We start from the raw sequence: 21,828 nt of genomic DNA, 5'->3' as shown, positions 1-21,828 counted from the left end.
TTAAGTGGAATACGTAATGGTGAATTACATAAATTGCTTGTTTATATTGAAAAATTCGAGCTTACATCAGCTTCTGCTCTAATTTTATGTGAATTCCTAATGATTTTCACTTTTCTCTGATGTGAGTTAACAAACCTTGAATTCAATTTCAAGACTCTAGATACCAAAGATGTGGATGAATGTTTGCATTATTTCGACAATGATAACTGCTCTGTAACACAATAGCTTATGAATTTGTATTATACATGTGTTTCAAAATACAGCCAACAATCACTTTTCTTACTTTATTGAGAAGGAATTTAACAAAGCATTTGCTCTAATTTTATATGAATTCCTAATAATTTCTACTTTTCCTCTGATGTGAGTTAACAAACCTTGAATTCAATTTCAAGTCTCTAGATACCAAAGATGTGGATAAATTTTTGCATTATTTTGACAATGATAACTGCTCTGTAACACAATAGATTATGAATTTGTATTATACATGTGTTCCAAAATACAGCCAACAATCACTTTTCTTACTTTATTAAGAAGGAATTTAACAAAGCATTTGCTCTAATTTTATGTGAATTCCTAATGATTTCCACTTTTCCTCTGATGTGAGTTAACAAACCTTGAATTCAATTTCAAGACTAGATACCAAAGATGTGGATAATGTTTGCATTATTTCGACAATGATAGCTGCTCTGTAACACAATAGCTTATGAATTTGCATTATACATGTGTTTCAAAATACAGCTACGAGTCACTTTTCTTACTTTTTTAAGAAGGAATTCAAGAAAACTTCTGCTCTAATTTTATGTGAATTCCTAATGAATAGATACCAAAGATTTGGAGAAATGTTTGCATTATTCTGCTCTGTAACACAATAGCTTATGAATTTGTATTATACATGTGTTTTAAAATACAGCTAACAATTACTTTTCTTACTTTTCTTTGAAGGAATTCAACAAACTTGGAATAGAAATTCAAGTTATCAAACTTTATGTTTCCAGACGTCAAGGATGTGGATAAAATGTGCAATTCTCTATGATGTAACACAATAACAGCAGAAAACTCAAACAATTGTTTTATTTCATGCTATAACTCATATATCTCTTTTCTGTATAGGGCTACTTGTAATATGAATGGAAAGAAAAATAAAAGCTCAGTACCCTGTTTGAATCATTTAATCACAACATGTTTCAACATTGATGTCATTTTCAAGCCACTTTTATTTTATTTATTTTTCATTTTCTAACCACTTTTTATTTTTCTTTCTTCTCATATATATCTTTCATATATGTTTTAAATTTCATCCCAACATTATTCTTACTTTTCTTTGAAGGAATTCAACAAACTTGGAATAGAAATTCAAGTTATCAAACTTTATGTTTCCAGACGTCAAGGATGTGGAGAAAATTTGCAATTCTCTATGATGTAACACAATAACAGCAGAAAACTCAAACAATTGTTTTATTTCATGCTATAACTCATATATCTCATTTATCTCTTTTCTGTATAGGGCTACTTGTAATATGGATAGAAAGAAAAATAAAAGTCCTCTGTACCCTTTTTGAATCATTTAATCACAACATGTTTCAACATTGATGCCATTTTCAAGCCACTTTTGTTTTATTTTTATTTTCTTTTCTTACCACTTTTTATTTTTCTTTCTACTCATATATCTCTTTCATATATGTTTTAAATTTCATCCCAACATTATTCTTACTTTTCTTTGAAGGAATTCAACAAACTTGGAATAGAAATTCAAGTTATCAAACTTTATGTTTCCAGACGTCAAGGATGTGGATAAAATGTGCAATTCTCTATGATGTAACACAATAACAGCAGAAAACTCAAACAATTGTTTTATTTCATGCTATAACTCATATATCTCTTTTCTGTATAGGGCTACTTGTAATATGAATGGAAAGAAAAATAAAAGCTCAGTACCCTGTTTGAATCATTTAATCACAACATGTTTCAACATTGATGTCATTTTCAAGCCACTTTTATTTTATTTATTTTTCATTTTCTAACCACTTTTTATTTTTCTTTCTTCTCATATATATCTTTCATATATGTTTTAAATTTCATCCCAACATTATTCTTACTTTCTTTTGAAGAAATTCAACAAAGGAAACAAATTCGTGTCCATGTTTCAAGACATGAGGGATGTAAGAAGCATGTGTATCCCTCCATGCTGTAACACAAAAACGTGAATGCTTTCACAAAAGATCATCGCAATGAGCAGAAGAAAAGTCTCGGGAAAACATCTCTCCCGGAAAATTCACAATTTCCTCGCACGTGAAAGAAATAAACTCGTCGCTTTTGAATCCAAATTACTGCTTGTCAGAAACTAGCTTTCACTGCAACTTGGAAGCTGATAATTTATTTCTGTTTCTATCCTGGTGTTTATTTCCTTTTTTACTTTTCTTTCCCTCACAGAGAGAAGGATGGAGACAAAGGACTCCGTCTCTTGACTAATTTCATTTCGTGTTGTTGTTCTCATATCCTGAATCCTTGCTGAATAAGTGTTGAGAGTTTATTCTCGGTGGATTTTTCCCGAAATGTATTTAAAGCTGCTCGGGATCTCCAGTATTTTACACTCGGAGCGTTGTTAGAATAGTAAATATGTTTTATTTCTGTCATAAGATTTTGTTTTTGTATAAGAATAACAGTTTATCTGCAGCCAGGTTTGTAGTATTACGGCTATTCTGAGGAAGAATCCGTTAAAAATAAGTGTTGTAACCACTCAAACATTCCAGGAACGTTTCGAAAAGAAACTCATTCCTCAGAGGGAATAAAATGGTAAATATGTCTTATTTTTATCACAAGATTTTGGTCTTGGATAACAATCACACTCCAGTTTTGGAGTTTAAAGGCTATTTCGAGAAAGAATTCACTAAGGAGAAATGTTGTAACCACTTAGCCCCTGATGTTTTCGAAGAATATTTCGAGAAAGTAGCAATTCGAAATAATATAACCTGTAACTTCTCTTATTACTGGGGTTTTATACCGGTGCATGAAGCAGTTATAAATTGAATTTAATTTTTATGATGTGAACAACTACTTTGAGCTCTATTTTCAGATCATGATGACATTATTTGATCTGTCTTTAAGCTTCTATTATGGATCTGATCTCTGTCATGAGATTCTATTCATGCCTTATAAAAATTGAGGCCCGGTTGAATTTTAACCGTAATTAATTCCACGAGAACCAATCAGAGGAGGCCTTTTTGATAAGACGGCTTCTCTGATTGGTTCTCGTGGAATTGATCACGGTTAAAATTTAACCAGCTTTTGCGCAACCAGCACAGACTTTTTTATTCTCCTTTGTATCAAAGTCGCTGCAGCTCATTTAATTCAACTTGTTTACTAGAGAAAAACTGTTCTTTAACACATTTCTTCGAATGCTTTTATATTAAAACACAAATCTCATGAATTAAATAGTACAATAAAGAATGGCGTGTTTCACTCTCCATTTTTATCTGAGTCACTGCAGTTCATTCATATCAATTCTTCAATTTGTTTAGTAGAGAAAAACTGTTCTTTTAATATATCTATATAATTATATAAAAGCGAAATGGCACTCACTCACTGACTGACTGACTGACTGACTCACTTGCAGAACTAAAAATCTACCGGACCAAAAACGTTCAAATTTGGTTGGTATGTTCTAAAGGGCCAACCTTTAGAGGCGCACTAAGAAATCTTTTGGCAATATTTTAACTCTAAGGGTTGTTTTTAAGGGTTTAAAGTTCGTCTTTTAGCATGTATATTCTTCTTCTCCCAATCTCTTAATTATAATTGAAATTTCCATATCATATGTTACTATAGAACTATAATCTAGACAGAGTACCTCTTCGAAGTAGAATCTTATTATTATGGAGTGGCCGAAGTCGAGTGGATCAGATGCTGGCTTTATGATTCAGAGGCCTGAGTTCAAATCCCGGCCCGGGCAAGATATTTATCTCGGGCCACTCCCGTGTTTCGGATGGACACGTTAAGCCGTCGGTCCCGGCTGCCTAAAAAGCAGTCGTTAGGTCATGTCAGAGGCTTTGAAATTGATCAGTTGCGACCTGAAAACTCTGACACCAGACCTGAGCCAGCCAGGTCACTCGATATTATTATTATTATTATACCTCTTCGAAACAGTTGTTAACTGGCAACTAAATTAATAATTTTGTCAGGTTGACTTTAAGTTGAGTTGACTTTGTTAGGTTGACATCAAGTTGAAGATTTAAATGCATTATCGCGGAAAAATTGATTGGGCACTGCTACTTCAATCCTGGGTATATTATAATACTAGCCATCCGGCTCGCTTCGCTCGCCATATCCGTTTAGTCTGGACCCCCGACTGGATTGTCCTAACATATGATGAAAATGCTCAAATGAAAAATGCAGGCGAGCGAAGCGATCTTGCTGATCTCATTCATGGACGATCCAGTCGGGGGTCCAGGGGGCGGAGCCCCCTTGCTAGACGGATATGGCGAGCGAAACGAGCCTCACGGCTAGTTTAATATATTTCTTCAAATGATTCTTGAAATGATATAAAAACACTACTGTGACGAATATAAAAAAGCCACTGAGACCGTATTTCTAGCTCATATAATTTTCAGATAGAATATTTGCAACAAACAATAGATATTAGCAGACTTCTGTGGTTATACTATATCTATAGATTGCTTTATGTGCAGATATTGTTTCATTTTCCCATGATCAATTTCATAGGGGAAAAATTGAATTTCTAGAATTTAGGATGATGATATGTTCTCTGAGCATATTTTTCGTTTTGGAGTAACAATGATTTGTGGAGCAAGTAAATTGTTACTAACAAAAACTCTCTGTTCTTTAGAATAAAATGGAAATGATAGTGATGAGATTTTCAATAATGCTTATTGATTATGAAAAATGACATAAATATCCAAAACATGCTGTGATAAAATATTTCAAAAAGGGTACTGTGATTTTTATTTATATTTATATTTTATGCTTATTGATTTTCCAAAATTTATGATGACGATTTTCCACATCTATCATGTTTTTCTCTCAACGTTCTTTTCGTTTTGGAGAAACAATAGTATTTGCGGAGCAAGTGAAATACTGCCAACAAAAATTTTATGTTCTTTAGAATAAATGAGAAAATTAATAAAGAAATTTTCAATAACGTATTATTGAATAACTCATTCAAGTTCTAATATTTATAGCTCATCCTGCATCTCTGATTAATATTTGATTGAAAATTGATATGATGCCTCACTTGTGAATCCGTTTGGAACACATTACAACCTAGATATCCTCTAATAATACATCGCTCACTTGTGAATCCGTTCGGAATACATTTCAACCTGGATATCCACTAATACGTCGACTATCGATTCTTGTATAATATCGAGTATCCTGATTAAAATATCGAGAGTATCGAATCACATCACGAAACGAATGCAATGCTGTTGGGTAGGAAGGGCGTGGAGATGCCAGATTGGATGAAATTATGGAAGATTAATGAAGTTGTTCAGCGGAAATTGGAAAACTGGAAAATTGATAGATGGATGACAGATGATGAGAAATGAGAAAAGAGCAGGAGGTGGAAGAGGGAGAGTGAGAGGAGGGATTGGAGAAGGTGGTGGGGGAAGAGGAGTGAGAGGTAGTGGAGGATTAGAGTGAGTGGAAAAGTTTGGAGAGGAGAGTGACGAGGAGGAGGGGAAGTCTGGTGAAGAGGAGGAAGAAGGAAAGTGTGTAAGAGTGAGTGGGAAGAGAAATGAGAGGGTGTTGGGGAGGAGTGATAGGCTGGTGAAGAGGAGGGAAGAAGGAAAATGTGTGAGAGTGAGTGGGAAGGAAAATGATTAGTGGTGGGAGGGAGAGGAAGAAATAAAAAAATGATTAGGAGTGATGGAGAGAGAGGAGGAAAAGAGAAAATGAGGGAGAAGCAAAATAATGATAGATAGATGACGCATGATGCATGATGAGATATGAGAGGAATAAAGTTGAAGAAAGAGAAGAATGTGTAGGAGGAGGAGGCGGAGAAATAAAGAAGCTGGAAAAGAAGAAGATAGCAGTGGAGAAGGAAGAGAAGAAGGAGATGAAGGTGGAGAGGTAGGCGGTGGTAGTTGATGAGGAGGAGGAGGAATAGAAGAAGAGGGAGAAGTTAGCGGAGAAGGGAGATGAGAGGAGGATATGAGAGGAGGTGGAGAAGAAGGAGACGATGTTGAAGAGGGGGGAGATGTAGAAGAAGGTGAAGAAAGAGTGGAAGGAGGAGGGAAAGAAGAAGAAGAAGAAGTAGGAGGAGGAATAGAAGGATATGGAGGGGGAAGAAGAGAAACATGAGAGAAAGAGTGTGCAAATTGGTGAGGAGGAGTAGGGTGAGTAGGATGAGAAGGAGGAGTAGGAAGAGGAGAGGAATGAAGGAAAAGGTGGAGGAGAAGAAGGAAGGTGGATGGAAGAAGTGGGATTAGTAAGGATGAGTATGACAAACAGGATAGGAGGAGAAGTAATACTCATTTCAGCAGGAGAAGGAAAAAGAAGGTGATGATGAGGAGGAGGAGGAGGAGGAGAAGGGGGAGGAGGAGGAGGAGGAGGAGGAGGAGGAGGAGGAGGAGGAGGAGGAGGAGGAGGAGAAGGGGGAGGAGGAGGAGAAGGTGGAGGGGGAACAGCAGGAGAATAGGAATTTTGTCAGTTGGAACGTCAAAATAGTGGAAGGGGTTTTCATTATCAATCTGTCAGAGATGAAGAATTATTATTTTGCGGCAAAGCGCTTGAAAGAAACAAAAACTTAGAGAAAAGGAGAAAGAAGATGCAAGACCGAGATGGAGAGAGACATAGGAATGAATGGAAGGAAAGAGATCACATAGAAGTGAAAACAAGAGGGAGTGAGAGATTGAACTACATTTATAAACAACGATAATAAAATGTAGAAGGGGAAGAGGTGGCCATAGAAGAGAGAGGAAAAAATAAAGGAAGAAATCGGGGAAGTATAGAGAAATAAAATGTGAAGAAAAGGGTAGAAGTGCAGAGAGAGCTCCCGTGGAGATAAATTGGGAAAAAGTTTAATTGAGAAAGAGATGAATAGAAACAATGGTAGTGAAAGAGAGGACACAAAAATGAGAGAGCAATCATGAAGGTTGAACAATAAAGAGAGATAGTACTCTACGACTGGTGAGGGAAGAATAGAAGATTGATTGATCGATTGAGTACTTTATTTATGTAGATTACAATATATACTGGCTTATACACTTATATACAATAGCTCACAATACAGCCAATTATAAATGAATTTACATAATATAGACTGAGAAAATAATTATTGAACTGTATATGATATGAAAAAGTAATTTTTAATATAATATCTATAGATAATTATATTGTTATGCATCTACATAAATTGGCGGAGCTTTGGACATATCAATGTCCATTCTTCGGAAAGAATATTAAAAATATCCTCCCCAAGACTGATAAGGCTGAAGGCTGATATTAAGAGAGAGAGAGAGAGAGAGAAAGTAGTGCGAAAAATCAGAGAAAAAAGGGGACACAAAAATGAGAGAGCAATCATGAAGGTTGAACAATAAAGAGAGATAGTACTCTACGACTGGTGAGGGGAAAATAGAAGACTGATATTAAGAGAGAGAGAGAGAGAAAGTAGTGCGAAAAATCAGAGAAAAAAGTGGACACAAAAATGAGAGAGCAATCATGAAGGTTGAACAATAAAGAGAGATAGTACTCTATGACTAGTGAGAGAGAAATAGAAGACTGTGACATTAAGAGAGAGAGAAAGTAGTGCGAAAAATCAGAGAAAAAATGCAATGTAATAATGACACAGCACCAGTAGTAGCTCTAACGTGATTGATGAATCTTGATTACAGAATTTCCAATAATTGACAGCCAAACATCAAACGCCAGAAGCTTTCATTCTTGTTTTTTCCAACTCTATTCTGTTAATTTTAGTTGGAGTCTGTTTTTGAAAGACATGTTTGATTTGTAATAACTGTGAACTTCCCTCTATCTGTCAATTATTTCAATCGCAGTTGCTTTTATCATGAAACAGTTTGTAGTTCAATGAACAATTTTATTATTACTTTGTTGAAATCATTGTTGAAACTCTTATGAATCGATTGCGCATGCGCATGAGTGAGCTTGTTGTGTGCTAATTAAAAAAATATTGTGCCAGTTTGAAATATTTGATTGAGTTTTTATTCACATTACGGAAATGTTAGCTCAAAATATGAATTCGGGTGTGAGATTGTCACTTCAGTTTCAATAAACTGAACAATATTAATTTTGATAAACGTAGGTGGAATAAACTGCAGTTACAATTTTACACCTCTCAAAATAGCTCGAAATATGAATTCGAGTGGAAGATTTTCACTTCCAATAAACTGAAAAATATTAATTTCGATCATCGTAGATGGAAAATAAAAATACTGCATTTACAACTTTACACCTCTTGAAATAGATTTCACAGATTTCGGATGTGAAAAATCCGCATTTCTCTCCGTATGAGAGTCTACTGTACTCATTCTTCTACTGATAAATATTGGTGAGCCCCCAGGCTAGAGAACTCGCTCAAACTGTACTCATTTTCCTACTGATAAAATACTAGTGAGCCTCTAGGCTGAAAAACTCGCTCAAACTGTACTCATTTTCTTACAGATAGAACACTAGTAAGCCCCCAGGTTAGAGAACTCGCTCAAACTGAACTTATTTTTCTACAGATAAAATAATACTGAGCCCCCAGGCTAGAGAACTCGCTGATATTTTGTCAGCTGTTCTATTGGATACAGTTGAGAGTCAAGAATGATAGTTTCAGTTTCATGAAGTTGCAATAAATTATTGCTGATTTGTGATTTTCAGTCAAAAATTCCTAGATTTTTTCTTATCCTTCCGGGACGCGCGCCGTTGTAAAAAGTACAACAGTCAGAAAGTTTTTCGTTTTAATTGAGAAATTCACATCCGTGAGGTTGGTAACCTTTAAGTATTCCTCCGCGACATCTAGCTCCGCCCATAGACAAAATATTGCATTACTATCAATCACTACCCTATTCAGTGTTGAAGAGACAGGTGTCAGAAATATACTTTTTACATCGCGCGCGTCCTAGCTTAGTGTAAAGTTTGAAGTCTAGTGGTCCATTTTTCGAAAGTGAGTGTGATTGTACCGTTAGGTTCAGATGAGTTATTATTAATTTTTTTTAATTATAAACAGTTTTGACAATTTTCATGATGTCAGATGTTCTAAGAACAAGTGAAATAGACCGACTCCTCAATGAAAGTAGTTCAGAAGATGAGCAAAACATTGACTTTTCAGATGACAGTGAGGAAGTGATGGAATACAACGAATTTTCGGATGATAGTGAAGTAGAAGGTGGCATTGGAAGTGAATGAGAAAACAGTAATTTCGTTGATGAAAAAACTCCCGAACATGATGATATTGAGTTTATTCTTGGGAAGGATGGTGGAACAATCTGGTGTTCTGAAGTAGCAAGAACCAGCAAGACTAACAATTAATATATTATAAAAATTCTCCCTGGTACAAAGAAGGTGGCTAAGAATGCAAAAGATGAAGTTGAAGCATTTTTATCAGTTATCAGCTTTGATATGATTGATGAGATTTTATATTGCACTAACCAGCATATTGTATCTTTACCACCTCAATTCAAAAGAGAGCGAGATTGTTTACAATCGAATAGAACTAAAGTGGCCTGAACAAACAAAAATTGAGAAATGAAAAAGAGCTTCAAACATTGAATGAATAGTATGTCTCTGTACGGAGTTTTTACTATGTGTATTCAAGTTTTCTAACATAACCATTACGGTATTTTTTTAGTTCCCTCTAATAGTTATTAAAAATCCGAAACATACAAAAAATATCATAGTAACATTCAAAAATATTCTTGTAATGAAAATAATGGTAAAAGTTGCACATATAAATTGATATAGTAGCTATTTCAATGAAGGAACCAAGTGTTGTATAAAGTACAACGCGCGCGTCCTCGTGTTACAAAAATAGGCGCGCGTCCCGGAAGGTTATGCACTTCCAATGCTATCCTTTTAATCTTCGTATAGGAGAACAATATGACTGAATTTCGTTGACCACAGAAGTTGGGCTGTGAAATGCTTTATATATTTGATTGAGCAAGCTCCATATTCAAAGAATAGTCGGGTATATCAGGAGAATCTGTATTGAAATTTTTAAGTTCTTTGATGGAAGCAATCGGAAGTTATAGTCGAATATACAAACAAACCCACGAACGAAAACAACTCAAGTATCTAGTCAATAGTAAGAACTCGTCTCCCTCTTTCAATTAGCATGTGACTGTTCGTACAGACTTATGCGCCACGAACACGCGGATTCCGCTTTTCAATAACTAATTATATGCTTACTATATCTGTATCAACGGCGATACAACGGCGGCTATGTTACCGTTGTGTACCGGCCAGTGTTCTCTAATTTCTGGTGGGCATTCAAGCGCTCATGTTAAACTTAGGAAGTTTCCTCTCTGCAATCACAGACTCGACTGACTCTATTCGACAAATTGACAACTGCGCTTCCACCCATGACTCAATCCATCACTGCAATTGGCTGATCTCCCTCCATTTCTCTGCGCCGCAAATTCCTCCAAGTCTGAAGTTAATTTGCACGGAGTATAATATTAGTGTTAGTATCAAGGTGCGTACAGATATACGCGCCGCGAACATGAGCAATTCACTTTTAATCAGCTGACTATATATGTATTTTCACAGAAACGGTAAGATACAGATATAAAAAGCTTGGCATCAGCTGATTAAAAGTGAATTGCTCATGTTCGCGGCGCGTATATCTGTACGCACCTTTATATAGGTCGTTGGATGAATCTTATGATCAGCGAAATGCAAGTGTTCATGGCGCTTAAATCTGTACACACCTTTTTATGCACTTTCACATGTTAATTGAACGAGCGAGACAAGCTCTTACTCTTGATAGAAGCTTGAGTAGTTGTTAATTTTAGGGTCTGTCTTTATATTTAAATAGATATCAATCTAGTCCAGTCCAATTGATCCAAATTTCCCATTATGAAACCATGAATAGTCCAGTCAGAGACACCATGAAGCTATAAATAATCTTTCATCTGTTCCAGTTTAAGGAACTACATGAATCATGTATGTATGTCTGTATGGTCCAGTATACGAGCAACATTTACATTGAGTAGCACAAGCTTCGACAAAGTCTTTCAAGGACTGTGACGTCACTAAAACCACAAACGGGGCTCGTTATCTGTGTTGTCGTGTGACATGTCTACGTCCTGACTGTGACATACTCCTCGCGGACATGTCTGCTACAAGACAGACGACCGTCGACATGTCTGTGGACCGACATTAATATGTCAACGGCAGGTGGGGTTGGGTCGGGAAGCTGGTAGGGTGGAGGGTAGAAGGTGGAGTAGAGGGTAGAGTGGAAGGTAGTGAGTAGGGTGGAAGAATGGTTTGCCGAGTGATATGTTGGCGAAGAGATAGTGTGAGACAGAGAAGGAGGTGATTGGATGGCAAGAGGAAGAAGTGGGATGTAAGTAGGGAGAAACTCGATAAAGATTGAATAGAGTGAGAAAAGCAGGTGAAGAAGAAGAAGAAAAGACAGAGAGAGAGAGGAAAGGAAAAAGGAGACAGGTATAAAAAAAAGAAGAACACATGGATGAAAAAGAAGAAGAAGATTGAAGATGGAGAAGGAGAGAGAGAGAGAGAAAAAAGGAAGAAGATGAAGAAGGAAAAGAAGACAGTGATGAAGAAGAAGATTAAGATGGAGGAGAAGAATCAGAGAGAGAAAAAAGGGAAAAGATAAAGGAGTAAAAAAACGAAAGGTGTGAAAAGGAGAAGAAGAAGAAGAAGAAGAAGAAGAAGAAGAAGAAGAAAAAGAAGAAGAAAAGAAGAAGAAGAAGAAGAAGAAGAAGAGAAGAAGAAGAAGAAAAGAAGAAGAAGAAAAGAAGAAGAAGAAGAAGAAGAAGAAGAAAAGAAGAAGAAGAAGAAGAAGAAGATAGAGAGAGTGAGTGAGAAAAAGGAAGGGAAAAAGAAGAAGGAGAAGAAGAAGAAGAAGGAGGAAAAGAAGACAGGGATGAAAAAGAAGAAGAAGATTAAGGATGGAGAAGAAGAGAGAGAGAAAAAAGGAAGAAGATGAAGATGGGAAAGAAGACAGGGATGAAGAAGAAGATTAAGATGGAGGAGAAGAATCAGAGAGAGAAAAAAGGGAAAAGATGAAGAAGTAAAAAACGAAAGGTATGAAGAAGAAGAAGAAGAAGAAGAAGAAGAAGAAGAAGAAGAAGAAGAAGAAGAAGAAGAAGAAGAAGAAGAAAAGAAGAAGAAAAAGAAGAAGAAGAAGAAGAATAGCGAAATAAAATGAACGAGAATAAGAGTGTGGTGAAGTTGAATGAGGATGAGGAAAACATACAAGCTTTTCTAGAAAATTACAAATTTTAATGTTGATTGTAAATTGCACCTTATCCTACACTATTAAACGAGCAATTTCTGTTTATATGTTTAGATGTTTATATTTTTGTATTCACCGGATCTTGAAAACGGCTCTAACGATTCTCACAAAACTCAGAACATAGTAGGTTTATAATATAAAAATTCGATTGCACTAGGTCTCATCCCTGGGAAAACTCGCTGAAGGACATTAATAGGATAACTATTATTCATCCTTGGAAAAACAGCTGATAATAATGATTTCGTCGTCTGTTGATGATGGAGGTGAGTGATCGAGTTCATGTGTGTGGGACTGTGTCAAAATAATGACTCAGCTGTTGAACTTTTGTAATCATTCAATCAGGTACTTAGTACCGGTTGCAGAAAAGCCGGATCATTTTCAATCCTGATTAATTCCCGTAGATCCATCTTTTTAAAATGGTCTTCTCTGATTTGGTTCACGTGAAATTAATCAGGATTAAAATTTAACCGGCTTTTGTACAACCGGGCCCTTGTGAGGGAAATTTTCGCATTCCTCTGGGAATAAATCTCAATTTACTGTGATTAGATAGAACATTTCTGTATGAACTATGAATGTTATTATAATTTCTTCTTTCGTAATAAATTTTTTATGCTTTTGTACTCCAGAGCGAAGCTCGGTCCCCGATATTTACAATCTACGTGAATGATTAATATAGGCTACACATTGATTATAAATTAAAATCTGATTAAATTATTGATTAAAATTTCATGCAAATAATTATTTATTCTTCTAAGAGAATGAGAAGTAAGAGAGTAAAGAAGTAGTATAATAAGAAACAGTGAATAAAACGGAATCATTCGAAGAGTCTGATGAGGAGGAGGAGGAGGAGGGGAGGAGGAGGAGGAGTAGGATGGGGAGGAATAGGAAGAAATAAGAAGAATAACATGTGGTAGAAGAGAAAAAGAGGTTAAAGAAAGAGGAGAGATTACAGGTTTAGAAGAAGAGGAAAAGGAGGTAAAATAAAGGGAATAGCTGCACCAGAGTATGAAAGATTAGGTCTGTGTGTGAGAGAGAAAGAGTGACAGAGAGTGAGTGAGAAACTAAGAGTGATGAGAGGTAGAGGATGGAAATAAAGCGAAAAGACATGGTGATAAATGGGTAAAAGACAGGTGTATTTGAAGAAATTAGAGTAGGCCTAAGTAAGGAAAATACCAGAGAAGATGAAGTAAAAAAGAAGAGAAGAGATTGAAGAGGGAGAAATTGCGGTAAAAAGGGGTGAATTATTCATTATGTGAAGAGAGTGGATAAAGGTGCGCATTGAAGAAGGTACATTTAGGCCCGGTTGCACAAAAACCGGTTAAATTTTAACAGTGATTGACTTTCAGATTCCAATCAGAAAAGGCGTTTTCGCCACACTGCACTGAAAGCAGCTGTTTTCCAGTCCCTACGTAGATCTGAAAGACCTTGTTTGCAGACGACTCTCGTCTGACGTCAGAAAAGGGTTTCTTTCCGGCCTAGACCGGAAAACGTACTCTTTCTAGCCGCTAACATGGAAGTCCGTAGTTAATAAGTCATCCGCTGGATCGGGCGAGTGTCAACATTCTTCATCAGAAGTAGCAATTATTTCAGTTCGAGTTTCGAATCAAACTAATTCAGCATTCGCTTCGCACCCATTTTTATTCAATTATTTACTGTTGATTAGCACATTCCGAATTTTCAAAAATGCTTGAAGATGACGACGCCTGTGATATTCCAAGTGAAATTTTAAAAGAATCTGAAATCCTGACTGCAAATCTTCTACCACTAAAATCAAGAGATAGGTATGATAACTTAACGAGTATTCTTTATTTATTTTGTCAGCAATACCTGTAGTGTGGCGAAAAATATCGTTCGCACCACAGGCAATAATAATCTTTTTTAGTCCTCGGCCTACGGCCTCGGACTTGAAAACCGATTTTGAGCCGGAAAAATCTTTCTGCTCTAGGTGCGAAATATACTATTATGAAAAGACAGCGTCTCTGATTGGTTCACGTGGAATTAATCACGATTAAAATTTAACCGGCTTTTGTGCAACCGGCACTGAGTGACTAAAGGATATAAGAGAGAGTGACTGAGGATAAAGAGATTTAAAATGAATAATAGTCCATGAATCATCTGAAAACATAGTTTTGATAAAGTAAGAATAGATTTGCAGAGAAAAGAACACAAATGTCACATGTAATTCTGTCACTGGAGTAGACATAGCGAGACAAGCGGTGGATGGGATGGGATACGGAATTGCAATTGGAAGGGAGTAAGGAATTGGAATAGACGGGATCCGATGGGAATGCGGAATTGGAATACACGCATTGGACAGTTGAGCAGAGCAGACCTGGAGGACAGATGGGCCAAATAAGCTGAATTCGACTCCTCAGATAAAACACTGCAATGACCCATCCTATGTGACAGTTCTACGGTCTACGTTCTTTGCTGCAATTTACTGCCGCAGTCCTTGAAGTTCACTTGGAGTACTTCCAAATATAGGAAACTATGTTTAGATTGTAGAGACCTACTAGAATTGTGAACAGTTGGAAATATTATTCAGGAATTCTATCGAATTGTAACTAGTTTCCGAAATCATAATTATTAATTTTTGTGTAGAAGTTGATATTGTGGTAATTATTCATATTGTTTTGTAACTATGAAATTTTGGCGAAATAAACATTCTGATTCTTATTCTTATTCTTTCTCAATTCCATTTTCTCTACTTTTTCTCCACGGGAGCTCTCTCTCTCTGCACTTCTACCCTCATTTTTTTACATTAGGGAAGCTTAGTTCTATAGTGAGGTCCACGTTATAATGGCAGTGGAGAAAGACGTTGCCGATCCCGACGAAAAAAAGAGGGTAGAAGTGCAGAGAGAGCTCCCGTGGAGAAAAAGTAGAGAAAATGGAATTGAGAAAGAATAAGATAAGAATGTTTATTTCGCCAAAATTACATAGTTACAAAACATGAATGATACATACAAAATGCATAATAAAAATGTAAATTATAATAGATCTAAATGATTTGGCACAGCCAGCAAAGTTAAACTTGTGCGCTAGCTGTGAGTTCACAAAGCAAACAGTACGAAGTAGCCTATAGCAATACTGAAAAATGGAAAAAAAGATATACCTATATAATAAATATTATAGTAATGCTTCTTATAAATAATAATACAATGATAAGAATTGAATTAAAGAGATGAAAAGAAACAATGGGAGTGAACGAGAGGACACAAAAATGAGAGAGCAATCATGAAAGTTGAAGAGAGATAAAGAGAGAGATAATACAATAAAGAGAGATAATACTCTACTACTATAGTGAGGTCCACATTATATTAGCAGTGTAGAAAGATAGGACAAAGACGTTGCCGGTTCTCTGCCTTGTCAATGCTTTCTATATACGATAGCTGATACAGGTTAATTGATGTAATATTAACGGTTCATTCTCGTTTGAAATAATAAATTATATTATTAATTTAGCAAGAAATTATATTTTTCAATAATTTTATAATGAGTTTTCATAATTGAGATGGAATATTTTGTTAATGAATCATTAATTCTACATTGTTAAAAGACGAACTGGCAACAGAGCAAAGCGAGAAAGAGATAGCGCTATCCTCTTTGTTGAATGATAGACAAGGATAGCAATACCATGTAATCAAACACTGTCATTATAACGTGGACCTCACCATAGTCTCAGAATTCTCAGGTCATCCCTGATCAATTTCGATTAACTAATAATCACTTTTTCTGTCAAAACGTATTTTATCTTCCAAAATCATTCATGAAAGGATAACTGTTCTGTTCAATTACGAGATATTATAAAAATTGTTTTTTACAGGCTGAAGGAAACCAACAGTGGATCAAGTTATTACAGAAGAAATCTTCAAGTAATCAAGTACAACATATCTTCGACTGTGACCAAAAGCATGTCGTAATATAACTAGACCAAGAGTGCACAAGGTAAGACCTACTCAAAATGTATATTTATTCATTTATTCACAAAGGCAGCTTTCAACAAGTATTTCAAGCGTAGAGGATGAGAGGATGAGTGATAATACAAACGTTTTTTACTTTCCTTGCCCTATTACCATAGGTAAGGAAAGTATTGCTTTCCGAAAAAAATTAAGGTACCCCAATTTCTAAATTTCTATACGTTTCAAGGTCCCCTGAGTGGGTTTTGGCTATTGGTCTGTATGTGTGTGTGTGTGTGTGTGTGTGTGTGTGTATGAGTGTATGTGTGCCTGTGTACACGATATCTCATCTCCCAATTAACGGAATGACTTGAAATTTGGAACTTAAGGTCCTTTCACTATAAGGATCCGACACGAACAATTTCGATCAAATGCAATTCAACATGGCGGCTAAAATGACGAAAACGTTGTCAAAAACAGGGTTTTTCTTGATTTTCTCGGAAACGGCTCCAACGATTTTGATCAAATTCATACCTAAAATAGTCATCGATAAGCTCTATCAACTGCCACAAGTCCCATATCTGTAAAAATTTCAGGAGCTCCGCCCCAGCAATGCAGATAGATTCCCAATTATCAGGCTTCAGATACAATTGAAACAAAAAAATCAAGTGAGTAGATTGAGCATGAAATCTCTACAATTAATGTTCAGTAACATTTTCACCTAAAATTGAAAATAAGCTTTAAATTCGAGAAAATGTGATTATTGTGTATATAACGGTTTTGTTGAGTTGAAATATTCAATTGCAAATTTTTGTTGATTCTATTAAATCATTCTGACTATGAAGAGATAGCAGACCTCATGTATGTCTCCAGCGTTATTGCCCTGTCATCAGCTGGCTCAAATCTTTGAATAGTAGACTTGAGATGCGCGGGAACACTAGCGTCAGGTGATCAATTTTCATAACGGCAAGGAAACTTGTGTGAGTGCGCCACACCAGATTTTATTTATTTCAGATGGAATTAAATACAGAATTAAATGCATTTCAAATGCTAATTAATATATAATTATCATTTAACGAAAATCCTAAATGAATGCTGTAAATCACCCCCTGTGATTCATACAATGCTGTAAATCAGGGGGGATTTACACTACAATGCTGTAAATCAGGTGTGATTTACAGCATTTATTTAGGATTTTCGTTAAATAATAAATATAGTTTTTATTTATGTTGATTTCATGAATGGAGAGAAGATATGACGAATTGAAGATGAAATGAAGTAAAAAAAAGTAAATTCGTATGGCTTTTGTTGGTGGGGGGGAGTCCCTTGCGGGAAGGTCCCATCGCCTGAATAATATAATTTAAGCCGTCAATGGGCCTACGACTGTCATACTTCAGCCGGGAACGACATTTTAACGTGCCCATCCGATAACACGGGAGTGATCTGAAAAATTAGATTTGTGAAGATTGCTCTGATTTGGTATTTGAGTGACGTTTATCTGAGTGTACATCCATTTACATTCACTTCTAATACGATTAAATCCATTTTATGAAAAGCTGAATCACATTCCAACATTAATATTTATTTCAATCACGGAATCAATATTATGTTCGAAGTTCATATTCATTCATACATAAAATGACTGCTCATATTTATATTCTCCCTTTTTATTTCCCTGGATGCTATTAAAACTATGAATTTGCACTATAGAAATAAATGAGACATATATTGGATAAAATATTTAATATATTAAATCTATTTATATCAATTCCAAGTGATTCAATCAGAGAAACAAAACTTCATGCGAAATGCTATTAGATTTAATAGCAATCTATTTATTAATTAGATCGAATTGCATAAGGTTTCAAGCAAACGTTACTCAACAAATGAATCATCCGTCCACTAGCTGGAGTAAATTGACCTATTTCCCTGAATTTTCGAATAGATTAGTTTCAATTTTCTTCGTTCTTTGTTGAGATAATCGGATAATGACTGAACTCTGTGATTGAATCAAACTGATAATTCATAATAAAATATTAGACTCATATAATCGTGCTATTAAAATTCGGAAATCAGTTTATTGAAAGTTTTAGGTGTGCTCCGTACCACCGGAAAGCAATCCAAATAGTCTGAATGGAGAATTTAGCTTTATACAATATTTCACTTTTTGTTTAGTTGAGAAGTTGATATTGTGGTAATTATTTATATTGAATGAAAAAGACTAAGAAATTGTCAAAAAGCCACTGATTTATTGATGGCAGGCGTTCATGCCCTCGACCAATAACAGTACTCGCCTACTAGTATAAATTCTGCTGCTCTTGTATTTAGTTTTAGTTTATCATAGATTGACAATGGTGTAATAACCGGAACCGGTCTTTCTAACTATCAATAAAACAGTGGTTTTTTGACAATTTCTTAGTCTTTTTCATTCATTATACAATATTCATTAGTATTCAGGCGGGGCTGTTGGTCTGTATTTGGAATTCAATTCGAAAACATAGGTAATATTTTTTTGAAAACAAACTCTCCAGGGAAATTAGTGTAAGATCGTTGACCTTTTGACATTTTTCAAACAAAACCGAACTTCCATCTTTGGCCAAGTCTTTCAAATCTATTGATAATTTCGACTCGCCCTGAGTCAATGCTTGGAGCACTGAAAGCTTCTAGAACACTTGAAACTTTTTTAATTTGTCGTCAGGCTAAAGTTCAACAAGTTGGACTACTCCAAACAGACTTCCCAAACTTGGTAATTCGAGAGAATGTGTCTAACGTAAGTGCACGGTGAGGAAATTGTGGAAATGTTCGTATTTTGGTGAACATTTATTGGAATCAATCTTCTCTCTTCCTGGTGGTTGATCATCTATGGATCTATGGCTATTTCCACGTCTACAAAAGATTAAAGGTTAATGATTCTATGGTTAAAAGTTGAAGGTTCTATGGCTATTTTCATAGAAAATTAAAGGTACTGATGAGAGATTAAAGATCAAGCAAGATGAGAATCAATCTCAAGTGCTATCTTAGAGTATTTTCTTTTCCACTTTCTCTTCTTCTCCTCACCCTTCGTTATCATAGTACTCCTTATTAACCCACCGTCTTCTCACTCACTCCTCCTCTTCCTTCTTCTTCTTCTTTCTTCTCAACATCTAACTTCTTCTCCTCCTCTTCCTTCTTTTCCTCCTCATCAACATCATTCATGATCCCTCCTATCTATGATACTTCATTTCTTGTCTTTCTAAATTTATAAACTCATAATTTCTTTTCTGTTATCGGTTTATTATTTTCTTCCTTATTCTTCATTTTCATACGTTTGTTCTTCTTTTCATTTTACACTTGACCAATTGTTTAGAGTAACTCCCTGAATATAAAGAAAGCTTATCTGAAGAAATAAGGACAGCTAATCTGAGATCTCTCCTTTTTAAGAGTTCCACAACATGATTTTTTCTACGAAAAATATACAATAGCAGTCTTGAAAAAGTCAGAGAAATCAATTATTGATGAATAATTTATAAAAAATATTACAACATAATTGACCGACCAACGGTTTAGCATTTCTCTTAATGTTTAAATGTTTAAATGTTTAAATGTTTAAATGTTAAATGTTTAAATGTTTAAATGTTTAAATGTTTAAATGTTTAAATGTTAAATGTTAAATGTTTAAATGTTTAAATGTTTAAATGTTTAAATGTTTAAATGTTTAAATGTTTAAATGTTTAATGTTTAAATGTTTAAATGTTTAAATGTTTAATGTTTAAATGTTTAAATGTTTAAATGTTTAATGTTTAAATGTTTAAATGTTTAAATGTTAAATGTTTAAATGTTTAAATGTTTAATGTTTAAATGTTTAAATGTTTAAATGTTTAAATGTTTAAATGTTAAATGTTTAAATGTTTAAATGTTTAAATGTTTAATGTTAAATGTTTAAATGTTTAAATGTTTAAATGTTAAATGTTTAAATGTTAAATGTTTAAATGTTTAAATGTTTAAATGTTTAAATGTTTAAATGTTTAAATGTTTAAATTTTAAATGTTTATATGATGCGCATCTACGGCGAAACGCGATTTCATGAAATTTGACAGGTATGTTCCTTTTTAATTGCGCGTCGACGTATATACAAGGTTTTTGGAAATTTTGCATTTCAAGGATAATATTAAAGGAAAAAGGAGCCTCCTCCATACGCCAATATAAGAGTAAAAATCAGACTATAGAATAAAATTATTCATCATAAATCAGCTGACAAGTGATTACACAGATGTGTGGAGAAGCCAGTCTATTGCTGTATTTTCATAAGGTCTATAGTTTCAATCAGGTACTTGTGGATGAGAATACTGCGTGAGGTCTACTGTTCACAGAACTACTAGTATATCTTGTCCATAGGAAATCAATATTCCAAGTGTTACAAATTCTGCAAAGAAAAATATCACTAAGCTCTGAAATTAAAATTGTATGATGCCAATGAAGTGGATTTTAATACCATGATATCCCATATAATACGCAAGAGATTTCAGGCATTATAATACATTCTGATGAACGAATTTAAATTGACTTTTCAAAGTCCTAATTGAATTTTCTAACCAGCTGCTTTCCATTTTCCGAGCTTTTCATGAAAATCTTGGCAACTTCTTTTGTGAAACTAATTCGCATGGACCAGCGTAGTTTGCTAATCTCTCCCTCCTTAAAAAAGTTCCTTCTTCTTCTTCTTCTTCTACTACTTCTCCTTGATCTTCTTCTTTTTCTTCTTCTTCTTCTTCTTCTTCTTCTTCTTCTTCTTCCTTTCTACTTCTTCTTCTTCATCATCACCATCATCTTCTTCTTCTTCTTCTTCTTATTCTTCTTCTTCTTCTTCTTCTTCTTCTTCTTCTTCTCCTTCTTCTTCTTCTTCTTCTTCTTCTTCTTCTTCTTCTTCTTCTTCTTCTCTTCTTCTTCTTCTTCTCTTCTTCTTCTTTTTCTTCTTCTTCTTCTTCTTCTGGGCGCTGTCACCGCGCACCCCACCTGTAAAAGAATGGAATCTGTGTGAAAAGTCTGTTAAAATGCTTTCGGTTACCCGAAGCAAGTGAAGCTGTTCCAGTCAGCTACTAGAAATTGTCGTTTTGAGAGCAAAAGTTTAACGAAGAAAGTTCTCGAATGTCCTCCAATTATAGAGATGATGAAATTAGCTCTTCAAAAGCCGTTGAGACCAGGAGCTGATAAAATTTGCTATTAATAGCGAAAGCAAAGTTGATGAAGGTATCATCCTTGAAATACCATCCTTGTATTACTCTTGTTTTTCTTGTTGAAGTATTGTGAAAGTTGGGTAGAATCTAGATGGACAGATAATAAAATATTGATTCTGTCTTATCTATATATATATATATATATATATATATAATATATATATATATTATATATATATATATATATTTAAGCGAAATGGCACTCACTCACTCACTGACTGACTGACTCACTGACTCACTCACTCACTCACTCGCAGAACTAAAAATCTACCGGACCAAAAACGTTCAA

The 21,828-nt window shown here is 34.9% G+C and overlaps 1 protein-coding gene across 2 annotated transcripts in view; it reads left to right on the top strand.

Moving 5' to 3' along the window:
- Positions 1-21,828, top strand: part of LOC111052380 (diacylglycerol kinase eta) — a 260,041-nt gene that overhangs the window by 37,952 nt on the left and 200,261 nt on the right. For both annotated transcript variants that reach the window (XM_039439900.1, XM_039439902.1), the window contains exon 2: positions 16,257-16,378. The gene's annotated coding sequence lies outside the window, so the exon portion shown is untranslated. The remainder of the gene's footprint in view (positions 1-16,256; positions 16,379-21,828) is intronic.

The sequence above is a fragment of the Nilaparvata lugens genome, chromosome 13, assembly GCF_014356525.2.
Source record: "Nilaparvata lugens isolate BPH chromosome 13, ASM1435652v1, whole genome shotgun sequence".
NCBI classification, from domain to species: domain Eukaryota; kingdom Metazoa; phylum Arthropoda; class Insecta; order Hemiptera; family Delphacidae; genus Nilaparvata; species Nilaparvata lugens.
The sequence above is the reverse complement of the archived record's forward strand: the minus strand, read 5'-3'. Positions and strand labels throughout refer to the sequence as shown.